Here is a 15,963-nt window from a genome sequence, read left to right on the forward strand (position 1 = left end):
GGAACTAAATATACCGGGTTATAAGGTCTACAGGAGAGATAGGGAAAATGGAAGAGTGGGGGGTGGGGGGAGTAGTCTTAGTGATTAGAGATGAAATCACTTCAATGATAAAGGGGGATATAACGAGAGGTAAGCAGCCATTAGAGACCTTATGGGTTGAATTGAGAAATAGGAAAGGATCTAAGACTATAGTGAGAGTTGGAAATAGGAGCCCTGGCAGCAGCTGTGAAGTGCTAGATTGTATAAATGCAGAGATTAGACAAGCGTGTAACAAAGGCATAGTGGTCCTAATGGGGGACTTTAACCTTCACATAGATTGGGAAAAGCAGACTAGCAACTGTAAGAAAGGTAGCGAATTTCTTGAGTGTGTCCGGGATAGTTTTCTACAGCAGTATGTCCTAGAGGCAACAAGGGGGCAAGCCATACTAGATTTAGTAATGAGTAATGAACCAGATTTAGTTAATGGCTTAACTGTCCAATAGTGATCATAACATGATTGAGTTCAATGTAGTGTTTGAAAGGGAAAAAAGTGAGTCAGCTGCTAAGATTCTAGACTTAGATGAGTAAGGCCGACTTCAATGGGATGAGACAGAGACTGTCCACAGTAAACTGGGCAAATCTGTTAATGGGTAAAACGACTGATGATCAGTGGGAAAGGTTTAAAGAAACATTTAACGTGATACAGAATCGGTTTATACCCCTGAGGGGCAACAACTCTACTTGCCAAAAAAAACAGCCATGGACAACTAAAGAGGTAAGGGACAGTATAAGACATAAGGAAAGGGCATACAAAAAGGCAAAAAATGGCACAGATCCTGGCGAATGGGAAAGATACAAAGATCAACAAAGGGTCACAAAACAGATAGTAAGAGCTACAAAAAGAGAGTATGAAAAGAAACTCACAAGGGATATCAAAACCAATACAAAGAACTTTTATAGTTATATTAGGAAAAAGAGGGTGGTCAGGAGCGGTGTTGGCCCCTTAAAAACTGAAAGTGGGGATATTGTCATTGACAATGGGAAAATGGCGGACATGTTGAACAATTACTTTGCGTCAGTATTTACAGTAGAAAAAGAGGATAGCATGCCGGAAAGCCCAAGAAAAGTAATATTGAATCGGGGACAGTGACTCGATAAAATTAACATAAGTAAAGCAACAGTAATGAAGAAAATAATAGCACTAAAGAGTGACAAATCCCCAGGACCAGATGGTTTCCATCCCAGGGTTTTAAAGGAAGTAGGTGAGCACATTGCAGATGCCCTAACTATAATCTTTCAAAGTTCTCTAGATTCAGGAACTGTCCCTCTAGATTGGAAAATTGCACATGTCACTCCGCTTTTTAAGAAAGGAGAGCGAGGGAAACCAGGGATTTATAGACCAGTTAGCCTAACATCTGTTGTGGGGAAAATGCTGGAGTCTATAATTAAGGATAGGGTGACTGAACACCTCAAGAATTTTCAGTTAATCAGAGGGAGAGCCAGCATGGATTTGTGAAAGGTAGGTCGTGCCTGACAAACCTGATTGAATTTTTTGAAGAGGTGACTAAAGTGATGGACAGGGGAATGTCAATGGATGTTATTTATATGGACTTCCAGAAGGCATTTGATAAGGTCCCACATAAGAGACTGTTAGCTAAGATAGAAGCCCATGGAATCGAGGGAAAAGTACGGACTTGGTTAAGAAGTTGGCTGAGCGAAAGGTGACAGAGAGTAGGGATAATGGGTAGGTACTCACATTGGCAGGATGTGACTAGTGGAGTCCCGCAGGGATCTGTCTTGGGGCCTCAATTATTCACAATGTTTATTAACGACTTAGATGAAGGCATAGAAAGTCTCAAATCTAAGTTTGCCGATGACACAAAGATTGGTGGCATTGTAAGCAGTGTAGATGAAAACATAAAATTACAAAGCGATATTGATAGATTAGGTGAATGGGCAAAACAGTGGCAAATGGAATTCAATGTCGACAAATGTGAGGTCACCCACTTTGGATCAAAAAAGGATGGAACAGGGTACTTTCTAAATGGTAAAAAGTTAAAAACAGTGGATGGCCAAAGGGACTTAGGGGTTCAGGTACATAGATCATTGAAGTGTCATGAACAGGTTCAGAAAATAATCAAGAATGCTAATAGAATGCTGGCCTTTATATCTAGAGGACTAGAGTACAAGGGGGCAGAAGTTATGCTGCAGCTATACAAAACCCTGGTTAGACCGCACCTGGAGTATTGTGAGCAGTTCTGGGCACCGCACCTTCGGAAGGACATATTGGCCTTTGAGGGAGTGCAGCGTAGGTTTACTAGAATGATACCCAGACTTCAAAGGTTAAGTTACGAGGAGAGATTACACAAATTGGGGTTGTATTCTCTAGAGTTTAGAAGGTTAAGGGGTGATCTGATCGAAGTTTATAAGCTATTAAGGGGAATTGATAGGGTGGATAGAGAGAAACTATTTCCACTGGTTGAGGATTTTAGGAGTAGGGGGCACAGTCTAAAAATTAGAGCCAGACCTTTCAGGAGCAAGATTGGAAAACATTTCTACACACAAAGGGTGGTAGAAGTTTGGCATTCTCTTCCGCAAACAGCAATTGATACTAGCTCAATTGCTAAATTTATATCTGAGATAGATAGCTTTTTGGCAACCAAAGGTATTGAGGGATATGGGCCAAAGGCAGGTATATGGAGTTAGATCACAGATCAGCCATGATCTTATCAAATGGCGGAGCAGGCATGAGGGGCTGAATGGCCTACTCCTGTTCCTATGTTCCTCTGATTGTCTTTGATTCACTTTCCAACTCTGCCTACAGTCTTGGTTCAGAAAGATTTATGTAGGTTTTAGCATTAATTGCAGATCATTTTGTAAGAAACAGAAAAGGGTTAAATTACCTCAAAGTAAAGATGAAAAAATACTGAATAAATAAATATTGATGACCGTTACACCTTCTCTGTTGGATCAGGTCAACCCCGTGTCATGAATACATTTTAATGTTGCTGTTACTCATTTTGAGTTTTATTAAACTGTGCATTGTAAAGGCAGTTTAACAGAGTTCCCATAAATGGACCTTGTCTGCTATGATCTGAAATCTGTACCTTTCCCAAAGAAGTATGTACCTGTGGAACATGGAAATGTACAGGACTGAAATAGACAATTTTGGTCCTTCTGACCATCTCCAGAGTTCAAAAACAGAACGCACAGTTCACTTGATCTCCTCGCGAAATGACCGTCCAACTCCCTGTTAAGATTACTAAAGTTATCAGCCTCGTTCGCCTCTGTGGGTTGTCCATTAACATTCACTGCCCTCACTGTGAAGTAGTTAAGTTTCATTTCTCCATTTACCTTCTCTCTTCTGAGCTTCTTCCAATGCCCTCATCGTCATTCTTGAGGCCAAGGGAAATAGTTTCACTGTTCAGCTTGTCGATACCTTTAAGGATTTTGGGCATCGCAATAAGATCCCCTCTCAATCTTCTTTTCTGTTTCTGTAGTCTTCCCTTGTAGCTCAAGTGTCTGATGCCAGGTATCAGATGGGTAGGCCTTTAGTGCATCTTTTTGAATGCCATAATGCCCTTATTGTAATATGGCGACCAGAGCTGCATGCAGTATTTTAGATGAGAACGGACCAATACCCGATTATAGGCTCAATATTGCATCCTGCAATTTATGTTGAATTTCATGTGCTTGACAACACAATACCCTATTTGGTATTTACCGCTGCTGTACACTGTGCAGATGGGTTCGACAATCTGTTCACCAATATTCATGATTTTTTTTTTCTGCTATATCCAGTTTCTATTCTCCTTCACCAATCTCATCATTTTGCACTTGTTGACGTTGAATTTAATTTGTTATTTCTTCACCGAATTTCCCAATCTATCTGGATCTCTCGGCACCTGATCGGACGAATATATGAAAAAGAATAATAGGTGAAGACCAGCTGGTTCATCGAGCCTGTAATATACCATCATAATGTAACTTCTACTGGCTCTTGTTCACAGCCCTTTTCCCATTTCCCTCCCCCCCCCCCCCCCCCCCCACCAACCTTTGTGTCTACAGCAACTTTTGACCGTTTCTAAATCATTAATATAAAATGTGAATAGCAAAATTCCCAGCACTGATCCATGGAACACCTCACTTGTCACCTGCGAATACCTAAATGACCACTCTTTGTTAATGCAGACAATTGTTAATCTACATCAATAATTGTTCAGTTAATCTGTGCTTTTCTACCTTTTTGGACCAACTTGTGCTGCGCTGTATCAAAAGTCTTGCTGACACCTAGCTAATTAATGTCCAGGGAGTTCGCTTTATTCACAAGCTCGGTTACCTCCTCACAGTTTTGTCAAGCATGGCCTTCCCTTCCCCATCCCCAATAAAGGCATGTTGACTTGTCCTGTTGACTTCATACTCTTTTCCGTGTTGCACCATACCCTTCAGGGTTGCCTTTTTAACATTTTACCCATGACAGATGTCAGCCTCATTCCCTGTAAATTTCAGGTTCGTCCCTTTGCCCTTTTTTTAAAGGTGGATGTTCTGTTCTCTTCAGTCCAATGCTTAATGATCAGTATTAATGATTATCCTTCTTGAACTAATTTGTTTTATTTCATTTAACATAATCTTGCTGCCAAATTATTTTTGAAATGATAGCTATTAAACAAAATAAAACTGTTTTTACAATATGATAGTAAGCAGAAAAATCCAGCAAATAGTAAAAGTACCATATATGTAAACATATACACAATGAAAAAATCCATAATATCCATTAACCATCATAAGAACTTCTTTGGCTGATATATAGGTTCAAAAGACAAAAAGTCCTGGTTTCTGAACTGGCAATGTCAGTTAGTTATAAGTCAAAGTCAAGAGTTTCATACTCCTTGTAAACATTCCATTACGGACATAATGAAAAGTAAAGCAATGTACAATGCTTTAGTAAAATGACATCTTCTCCTGGCAAATGTTCCTTTCCCAAGCAACACTAACAAAACAGTTAATTGTTGTTTGTGAGATCTTGCTATGTGTAAAATTGCTGTTCCATTTGCCTACATAACAGCAGTCGTCTAAGTAGTTTATTGAAGCTCTTTGAGTTGCTTCTGAAAGATGTGATTAGGCTCTATATAAATGCAAGTATTTCCTTGATATCAAATAATGTCTTGTCATTCTCTGATTTTGCATAGGAGGTTGGTAGATGGTTTCTCAAGCAAATAATACTTTGTATATAAATTTAAAGAAACAGAAAGATCATACTACTTACATCATGCCTGTATGGAGCTGAACAGAATTCATGCAATACCCCACAGTATGACACAAAACTGCCTGCAGAGATACAATTCATATATTGCTGTCTGTGAATGAGTTGATCAAATGAACAATTTTGACCTTTTCACTGAGGTACTGTCTGCTCTTCAAGTAAATGGAACAATAATTCAACTTGTGATGTTCTCACTTTTTATAAGTATAATAGATAATAAATATTAATCTGTCTGAGTATTGCTTTTATTTCATGGCAATTTAACTTATCTATAATTTGTTTTAAAAAGTAATAGTAACTTTCATAACTTCATGTTAAATGTTATTGAAGTTATAATATTTCATGAATGCATTTTTTTTTACATTTCACTTGCTGTCTGCACTTGCCTTTTAATGCTTTGTATTCAGCATTTAATTGTTGAAACATGTCCTGATGCTTCAAAGTTTGACTGGCCTTTGCTCCTAATTACATAGTGCTTTCACACAGATAACAGTGGCTGTTTGATTTGTAGTTCTGCAGCAGCTGGATAAGTGTCATGTATTATAATACGTAGATTATCCTAGCCATTTACACAATTTCCATAGCAATTTCCCCCAATTATCTATCAAGATTCTTCAGCTACTGTCATTTTACTTTAGCAATCTATTATACCAAGATTCATATGCCCAGCATCAGTGGAGTCTGATTTGAGAAGAGTGTGATTACTGCATTTAAAGGAAATAGTGAATTTTGTGGTACATTGATATTTTTTTAAAACCTCAAGTCAGAAGTTATAAGAAAAAACAAGTAAATCTCATAGTTTAACCCCAGCCATCATTCTTCAGAAATGAAGACTGAAATCTTTATTATTATTATTTATTATTATTATTTATTTATTCCCACACAAAGATAAATACAGATGAAGATCTTTACTCAGTTTGCACTGATGTTTTTTTCCTTTGTTTCCCTTTCTCCCTATTGTGGTACAATTGTGCAATGCATGAAAAGTAACTGCATAAGTGATTGTTGTACTCACTTACTATTTGTCTTCACGGGGGATTTTTTTTTTCTCTTCAAAGCCATCTACTTCAATTGAAGCTGTTTTTTTTCTCTTTCTGACCAGGATTGGCATTTTAAATTAGATTTTCCTTCATAATCTCGCCTCTGAGTCAGAAGGTTGTGGGTTCAAGTCCCACTCCAGAGACTTGAGTACAAAATCAAGGCTGACACTTCAGTGCACTATCGGAGGTGCCATCTTTCAGATGAGACATTAAATCGAGGCCCCGTCTGCCCTCAGGTGGGCGTAAAAGATCCCATGCGCTATTTCAAAGAAGAGTAGCGGAGTTCACCCCAGTGTCCTGGCCAATATTTATCCCTCAACCAACATCAGTAAAACAGATTATCTGGTCATTATCACATTGCTGTTTGGGACCTTGCTGTGTGCAAATTGGCTGCAGCATTTCCTACATTACAACAGTGACTACACTTTAAAAGTACTTCATTGGCTGTAAAGCGCTTTGGGACGTCCATAGGTCATGAAAGGCGCTATATAAATGCAAGTTCTTTCTGTATTTATTTTATGCTGCTGGCAACCAAAAAGTGGGCAAATGCCATGAATTTATTGTTATCTTAAGTAGGCCATGGTTAATCTTTATGCATTTTGCAATAAGAAGGGATACCTGACTGCCAGAGAGTACAGTAGCTGTGCCGTTACTGTTCACATGATATTTATGCTTAATTATTTAATATTTTTCAAAGGTTCTACTTTTGCAATCATTAAATCTTTTGGTAAAATGATCTCTTCAGTAAAACAACACTTTGATTTGGATACGGTATGTTCCTAACATTGTGGTTTTAATTTTTTTTCATAATGTAATTCGTGCAGTTCTGTACTGTGGTACCAGGTAGATGGAAATGTGTAGGCCACTAAATGGTACAGGAGACGCACACTGGCTTAATGCATCTTTGTGTGATCATTCTCATGTTCGCTATCTTAATGGAGGTGTTAGCCCATTTATAAAATTATTTGAAAATATAATACAGAAATTGTTCCTTTTATTACAACCGTGACTACACTTCAAAAGTACTTCATTGGCTGGGAAGTGCGTTGGGACATCCTGAGGTCATGAAAAGTGCCATATAAATGCAAGTTCTTTCTTTTATTTGAAGCATGACAAAAAACACCGTCACAGACATTTGATATAAATTGGTTCACCAGCGGACAAGATGTGCTTCTCAAGAAGTAAAGAACAGAGAAAGATGAGAAGGCAGGAAGGTGAGATCAGTCATTCAATATGAGCAAGCTTGTTGGGCCAAATTATCTTTTGCTGTTCCTACATTTCCTATGTCCTCTTGTAGTAGAGAACACAGGAGAATCTAGGCTCCTGTCTTCACTGCGACTGGCAGCAACTACGCACTTTGAGAGGGAGGTGAAGTCTCCTGCCTGCCTTCCTCCTTCATGCAAATACAAAGTACTGTGTTTTTCATTATCAATAAGAATCAGCAAAACATGCCCATAGAGAGCTGAGTGTGACAGCTACTCAATAGAGTCAGTAATGTGGGAGAAGAAATGGCTGAGGCAATTTTACTGGTTTTTCTTGGGGTTTAGATACAAAGGGAAATATATTACAAACATGACACTGAAATATGTTTTTAAAAAAACTAAATGGCACTATCCAAATGAATTTTCTGTTTGTTCATTCTTGTATCTTCTAATGTTGTCAGCAGTATTTGTCATTTTGTAGTGAGAGGCAATTTTGCATATGGGTCACATTGCTCCAGTTTACATGGTTAGTGCCGCATAGTATTTCTTTGGCCTTGTGGAGCTCTCATTCCTCCATGTGCTTCATGCATGTTGTGAGTTGCTTGTGGCTTTGATGTGTCATTCCTTGTAGTTATGGATGGCTATCCTACTCACTTACACAGTTGGCTTGGTTGAATATATTTTGTTGTGAGCTTTATTGTTTCTGAACATTTCCAAAGTGAATTATATTAAAATGTTAATTTTCACTGTGGGTTTGAAGCTGCTTTTATTAACAAAAATTGTTATAGGCCTGTCTTTTTGAAACCGTTTTTTTTAACAACCTTTGTAAATCAGCCCAGGCAGGATTCTTCTTTGTGTAAGAGACATACGAGAACTAAAATGTGAAAAGAACCAGTTTTCTATGACTTACTTTTTCACCTTGCTTTGTCTATTGGATAAAATGGACAGAAACATCCTTCAGCACAGCAAAGTCATTTGAATGGTTTGCACAACAATGGAATGCAAATCAGGATTATTTACATACACACAAAACATACAGGTAATTATATTTGTGGTGGGGGGTGGCTGTTCATGCTATAATTAGAGCAATAATGCCACTTTGCATTCAGAAAGATAACCACAATTAATCAACCAATATAAATAAAACCTGAACATATTTTATTACTTTCAATTCTTATGTTTTTAAAACTTGAATTTTTCCTTATCTCACTGCACTGGGGTCAGTTTGGGAATTTGATAGTATTGGGAGATAGTCTAGCAGCTTGACCAGCACAGGGGTGGGAGTGCTGGGGCTTGACCAGCACAGTGGTTTCTGTGGTCTGGTAACATTGACAAGGGGGCACCTGGTATTTTATTGAACTGTGGATGGAGATCCTGAGCTTTGGTAGATCAGGATCTGGAATGTGGGACTTCTCACTGGTGGTTCCTGGGGTCAGTCAGCAGTCAGGGAGGGCAAGAAATGGACCTGACAGCACTGGTGGGTGGAGATTATGAATCTGGCATTACAGGCATGTAACTTTCTAAAAGAGCTCTGCAAGTATTGAATTCATTGTTTTGTGATTGGTTCTGGGAAGTATGTTTTTTAAAATGTTGTTCTTTTTCTCTCTCTTTCAACTCTCATCCTCTATTTCTCTCTCTTTCTCTTTCCAATTCGTCACACTTACTCTCCCCCAGAGTGAGCAGCAAGAGGCCCCTTTGCTCTCATCCAATTTCTCTCCTCCCTTTCCTCCCTTTCTTTGCTTTCAAAATTTAATTTAAAAGAAATCAAAGTAGAATCAGGAAATAAACTATCTTTGACTCACTCTTACTCTGTCTGCCACTGTCCCAGGTGTTAGCAACTAGAATCAAAGGTGAATAATCAGTTCAACATTTTTTTGAGTAGAGCTACCACTAAATGAAGGCTGTCTCTCCCTCTTCTTTCAAAGAAAAGTGTCTTGTCCTCCTGTTCACCCACTGATGCATAAACTACACTGAACTGATGAATCCCAACCAATTTTCTGTGTATTACAGACTCATGTAACATGAAACAGACCATGAGATTCTTGGAGATCCTAGAGGGGGGCTGTACTCAAAAATGCCCCCTGATCTGTCCAGACATCTGAAGCACCGCTTCAAGGTAATGGTCTTGGTAGGTCTTCAGTCTGCATGCAACAGTGTTGATTATTGAACACCTGCACATTAATGGAGTAGAAGCCCTTTTTATTCACGTAGGCTTTGGGGCACAGATAGCTGCATGAGCCCTGTTAACGACTCCCTGTACTTTGGGAAATCCAGCAGTGCAGTGAAATTCAGCAACACTTTCATTCTACTGTTGCTGTTCAGTAGAAAAGGACGTGAAGGTGTTGGTCCTGCTAAATAGTGCATCAGTTGCCTGTTTGATTCATTTATGGACACCAACTTGACTGAAATTGCCGATGCACTCTGTGTTAGCCTGCAAGGAGCCAGTGCCATAAAAGTTGAGGTCTCTGGTCACCTTGTGTGCCACAGGCAATTCTGTCCTCATGCTTATTGTTCAATGTACGTCTCCTTGAAGCAAATGTCAAGTTCTGTGACTGACTCCCTGCTGAATCAGAGCCTGCAGAAGCAGTGCTCCTCTGTCATTGCCAGGTAGCTTTGCCTTTGCCTGTAGATACGGTAGATGGCACGTTGATGGCTGCAGCCAAGTCTGCCTTTGGTGCCATCTTGTATCTCTAATGTCCCTTCTCTGTTCCTGTAAACCCCTTCCATTAAATCAAGTGAGACGAGATCACTGAACGGGTCCCCAAAACTAATAAGTACATGACCGCAAAGGGAAATGAACACTACAGCATTACAGGATTATTCCCGACCAAGCAAAAACCTGGTTGTCTTTTAACACCTATTTAAAATGGGCAAAATTAGGGTACTGCATATGAATTGCATGGAACAGGAAAATAGCAAGCTTCATCTTAAGAACTATGCAGTGACGGAGTTGCATTGATAAATGGGTAAATGTACGTTCTGTGCAGGAAGCGCCCAACCTGCAGGGAAGCATTACACTTGGTTTACAATGTTTGCACTCAGAGAGCCCAAGAACTCTTAAAATTGTTGCTCTGCTTCACCCAATTCCCATCAGCAAACTGACAGGAATTTCCAGGGCATACAGAACAAGACTGTAAAATGAAGCCCCATCTCAGAAGTTTGAAGTCCTTCTTGTTTTGTTTGGAATGCATGATTAAGTTGTATAACTAAACACACTATAATTGCTACTCTTTTCTGGGCAGTGATACCATTCATTATGGTGTTCCTTTTGTCGTTTGTGTATTAAGTTGCGTGACACTATTAAATAACTGGTGGAACAGGTTTCTATTGTGTATGATTGCTGTGGTTTTGCACACTGATGCATCATTAATGAACCTTTTTGATGCACAAAATCATGTTGGTTTTGAACAATTTCAAAAAATATATGAAAATACTGAAATTAACATAACCATAAACATAAATCACATATGAGAAAAGCAAACTGAGCCTTTATTGTAAATTTATCTTGCAAATTGTGTACAATAATAAGAGGGTCCCACTATATTACAATTACTGGTAAGCTGCAATTGAAGCCTTGTTCTTTCCTGCTGGGTTCTGATCATTAGAAAAGGCAATTGTCATGGGATCTGTTTTGCAAAAGTTCTAGGTCACCATGCATTTAAATAATGTCAGCAAGTAGTCACATACTATCGAGCTTCTCAGAGAGGAGGAGGAATGGGATTAGTGATGTATGGAAAAGGAGTGAAAGGAAAGTGGGACGGAAAGAAACAAAGGAAAAAAATTGAAAGGTAAAATTAAAAAGAGACAAAATAATAGAAAGTAACATAAAATAAAGAAACTAGAGGGGGAAAAAGAAGTAAGGTTACTTTAAAGAGAACAGAAGTAAACAAGATCATGAATAATGTGCTGAAAATCATGAAATAAGTAGAAAAAGCAAAATAACTGAAACTAAAAATAAGACAGAAGTAAATTTTTTAAAACTGAACTAAAATACCACCATATTTGGCCTAGTTTTGGCCATCCGTGCAGTTTTGTTTTATATATTTCATGGTTTACATTTTATCTGAATCCCATTTTTCATTTCCCTCCTCCAGCTTTGCCCTTTTGTAATAGTTGCCACCTCAGAGTAATGGACCAGTCCAGAACCATATCCATTGCTACCATTAATATTCAGTTCAACTACCAAAGGACTTGGTTCAATTTGGTAGGGGTACTCTGATTTTCTTCCTCTCAAAGATGGAATGGTTTGCATCAGTACAGTGCTTCATCCAGCAGCCAAACCAACTGTTAAATCACCCAATTAAGGTTGAGAAGTTGAACAGACAACCGAGACACTCAAACTCAGCCTTCTGGATAGATGTGCCCCAGATGCTTAAAGGGGAATGCATTCTACTAAAGTTGCGCATAGTCCAAAATTTTGAGGGAGATTAATGTACGTTTACTGGAATCTCTGTCAATTGTCATTACGCTTTAGGACAGCTGGTTAGATGTGACATGGAGGGGGAACAGTGGAAGTGTTTGCACAGGGAAATCGCAATTCAGTTGCGACTCATATTAGGACGTCTTAAATTTTGGGTGAATAATTATGATAGTTCTAAAATGTTAATTTTATTCTGTAATGAAAAGGTAATGAAATGTGTGAGTATTACTGTACTTGAATGGTGCTTGAATGGATCATGAATAGGTGTCAGGCTTTGCTCAGTGATACCACTCTCGCCTCTTGAGTCAGAAAGCCGTGGGTTCAAGCCCCACTCCAGGGACTTGAGGACATGATCCAGGTTGACACTCCAGTGCAGTACTGAGGGAGTTGCACTGTCAGAAGTGCCATCTTTCAGGTTATACGTTAAACCAAGGTCCTGTCTGACCCCTCAGGTGGGTGTAAAAGATCCCATGGCACTATTCAAAGAAGAGCAGGAGAGTTCTCCCAGTGTTGTGGCCAACATTTATCCTTCATCCAACATCAATGAAACAGATTATCTGGTCATTATCCAATTGCTGTTTGTGGGACATTGCTGTGCGCAAAGTTGGCTATTATGTTTCCCTATATTACAATAGTGACTACACTTCAAAAATACCTCATTGGCTGTAAAGCGTTTTGGGATGTCCTGAGGTGAAAGGCGCTATATAAATGTAAGTCTTTTCCTTTCCTTTATCTAATGCAAAGGAAATAACTGCAGATTTGCTTTGCCTTTTTCTAAAATTATGTGCAGTCTTCTGGAACCACCATATAACTGCACATGAAAGATAACAAGTTAAGCTTTGCAGCTTGTAAATTGTAAATTGCAGGTTATTATATTGCACGTTGATGCCATACACTGATCTGAAAAGGCTAACTATCAAAATAAGGAATAGCATGAAGTCAAGAATATTTTTAACAAAGACCTAAAAATACTATCACTTCAGGCACATTATTGACAGTCAATATAAGATTCCTGGAGGGAAAGGGCCAGACAGAAATGAAGTACCACAAAACATGCCTGACTTTTGATGATTTTTGACATGATTTCCATGATTTTTGACATTTCTACTATACCCAATTCAAGATTTTACCTAAAGTTTACCATGACAAAACTTCAGTCCTAGGCATGGGAATGTGTTGTTCAGGATCATAGGGACAAGGGACAGGACTCCAGGGCAGTTCAAGGATTAAAGGCTACATAATTTTAAACAACATGGTGCACACAGCCAGTAAGCTGCAGACTCAGCTGGTTATTTAGAAACTGGCAATTTAACAAAAAAAAACACTTTATTTAAAAAAAATTGCCTGGTTCAGTTTCTCATCGCATGTGATCAGGTCTGTGTTAGATAGAAGGTAGGGCATTAAGAGTGGTTCTGTGTGATAAATCTGCATTCCGTATTAGCATTCCGTATTGATTATTTTTTGATTCATCTGCTAGCTGCAGAGAGGCCTGCGATACATTTCAGAGGAGCTGAAGGTGTCAATCAGTTGGTATCAGTTCTGCCTCTCCTTTCAGTCAATGGTGTTGGGTGGTCAGGTTACTGTAAATCTCATAACATTGCTAAAGAGAAGTGTGTTTCTACATTACTAATGCCAGAATTGTTTTTTAAGCAATTTTGTTTTTTGGCACTACCCAAAGACTTCAAAAATACAAAATAGATTGGGAATTGAATGATCCTGCTTAACTCAAAAGCAGTTTAATCATACATGGAGCACTTACGAATTGTGTCAAACACTGTGTTATAGCATTTGCCAATTTGTTTATCTAGCTGTGCATCTACTGAACACCAACTGTGAATAACGAAGTTCATCATTTTATGTTAACCAAATTTCATAAGTGACTTTTAGCCATCAGACTCTTGGTTCTTTTGGAAAATGAGAGAATTCTGGACTTGGCTGATTTCTTAAGAGGAAGGCTGAATTAAAAAAAATTCTGAAACTTTTTTTTTACAAACATTGTACCTTCCTTGTGTGTCGCAACTAGTAAATGTATTTATGTGTCAGTGATGTCATTTCCAGGAACCAATCGGGATTGACTTCAATTTATCAGTACAGAAGCTGCCGTCCATATCACATGGTTTCTAGGAAGTTCAGCAGTCTGCCCTTGAACTGCAAGTCTGTAGGGTTTGCACTTTGACCCTGGCCTAGAATGTTCCACAGCAAAGGCTCACTTCCAGTAGATATGTAAGGTGTACAGGTTACCATTTCTCCTTCCATTAAATCCTTCTTGCTTGAGGATATTTTAAGCCTACTGTTATCAAGGTAACTCTTACAATTGTGGGTTTTATAGAATCATAGAATGTTACAGCACAGAAGGAGGCCCTTCGGCCCATCATGTCTGTGCCAGCTCTTTGGTAGTGCTATCCAATTAGTCCTACTCTCCTGCTCTTCCCCATAGCCCTGCAATTTTTTCCCTTCCAAGTATTTATCCAATTCCTTTTTTAAAGTTACTATTGAATCTGCTTCCACCACCCTTTCAGGCAGTGCATTCCGGATCATGACTTGCTGCGTAAAAATTTTTTTATAGAACCATTTTCTCTCTCAATGGCTTCACAGCAATTCCTGTACTTGAACCTTGTCCCCTATGTTCTATAATTTGTGTGACCCAAAGGTTAACAATTGCTATACTTGCAGTAAACTGCTTACAGGATTAAACATGGTCTGCTGCAACACTATTGTACTCACTTTAGAATGGCAGATATTGAACTCAGACATATTACTGTAACAAATACATTTATTTATATTAAACACAGATATGAAGCACAAAGCTTTTAGCAGAATAATAACGCATAATATGAGAAGCAAAAAGTGTTGGATTTTTAAAGACAAAATCCTGGATACTATCAATGCAAACTCATTTTTTGTTTTTTCATACTACTTTCATTTTTGGTATTACTGTAAAATCTTTAAAAGTGGGAGGGCAAGTTGATCTTTTTTTTTAAAAAAAAAGCATGCATATGTGATCCTAAAGTTTACAAATAGGGATATAGTGTACGATAGCAAAGAGGTAATGCTAAACTTGTACAAATAATTAGTTGGTCTGCAGTTAGAATATTTTGTTTAGGCACCTTACTTCAGGAAAAATGTCAAAGCCATGTCAGGAGAGAATTGCTAAGATGATACCAGGGATGAGAGGCTTTAGTTATGAGGAGAGAATAGAGAAACTGGGGCTCTGTTCATTAGAACAAAGAAGGTAAAGAGGAAATCTAACACAGACCTGATGGGCTGAATGGCCTCCTTCTGTGCTGTTAAATTCTATGATTTTAACGTGTTTCTGAACCAGGGAATTAACATGATGTTTTTCATCTGATCTAATAATGTAAATCACAAGAACTGCAGCACTTTTTTAGGGTCCTGTTTTTAGCTATTGGTGTCATAAACAACTATTATTGGAAATCCCCATGACTGCCTTTCCTGGATCCAATCAAAAATGATCCATATTTTCTGAAGAGACTGGAGGTAATTTTAAATTTATGTCCCCTAGTTACCGACTCATTGACCAGCAAAAATATTTTTTTCTGATTTTGTTTATGAATGACCAATAATATTAAGTTCAAATATTATAGTTAGGATAACAATGAGTATATACATACAAAATCCAGACATTTGTTACAGTGAGCAAAACATTTATATGTAGCTTGGTGGCACATTTTTATAACATTCTTTTATTACAGGAACTGGGGTGTTTTACATGTTAAAAAAGCTATGTTACACTTTAATCTGTTGAATAAAATGACTTGGTGACATGGTTTTATTAGAACTAATTCTTCAGTAGAAAATGAAACATTAGTATCAATCACATCTAGCCCAGCACAATATTTAGTTTTCCTGTATTCTTGCACATCTGTTTTTATCATGGAAGAATGTTGGTGGATTTATCATGAGGAAATGTATTGAAGTCTTCTAGATTAAAAATGGATTGTTAAACAAGTGTGTGCATTATACCAAGTCCTGTAAATAAGGGTTTCAGCCAAGCAATTTTACAGAATTCCTTTTGAAAGCAGATTCAGCAGTTGAAGA

Source organism: Heptranchias perlo, chromosome 1, assembly GCF_035084215.1.
Source record: "Heptranchias perlo isolate sHepPer1 chromosome 1, sHepPer1.hap1, whole genome shotgun sequence".
Classification (NCBI taxonomy): domain Eukaryota; kingdom Metazoa; phylum Chordata; class Chondrichthyes; order Hexanchiformes; family Hexanchidae; genus Heptranchias; species Heptranchias perlo.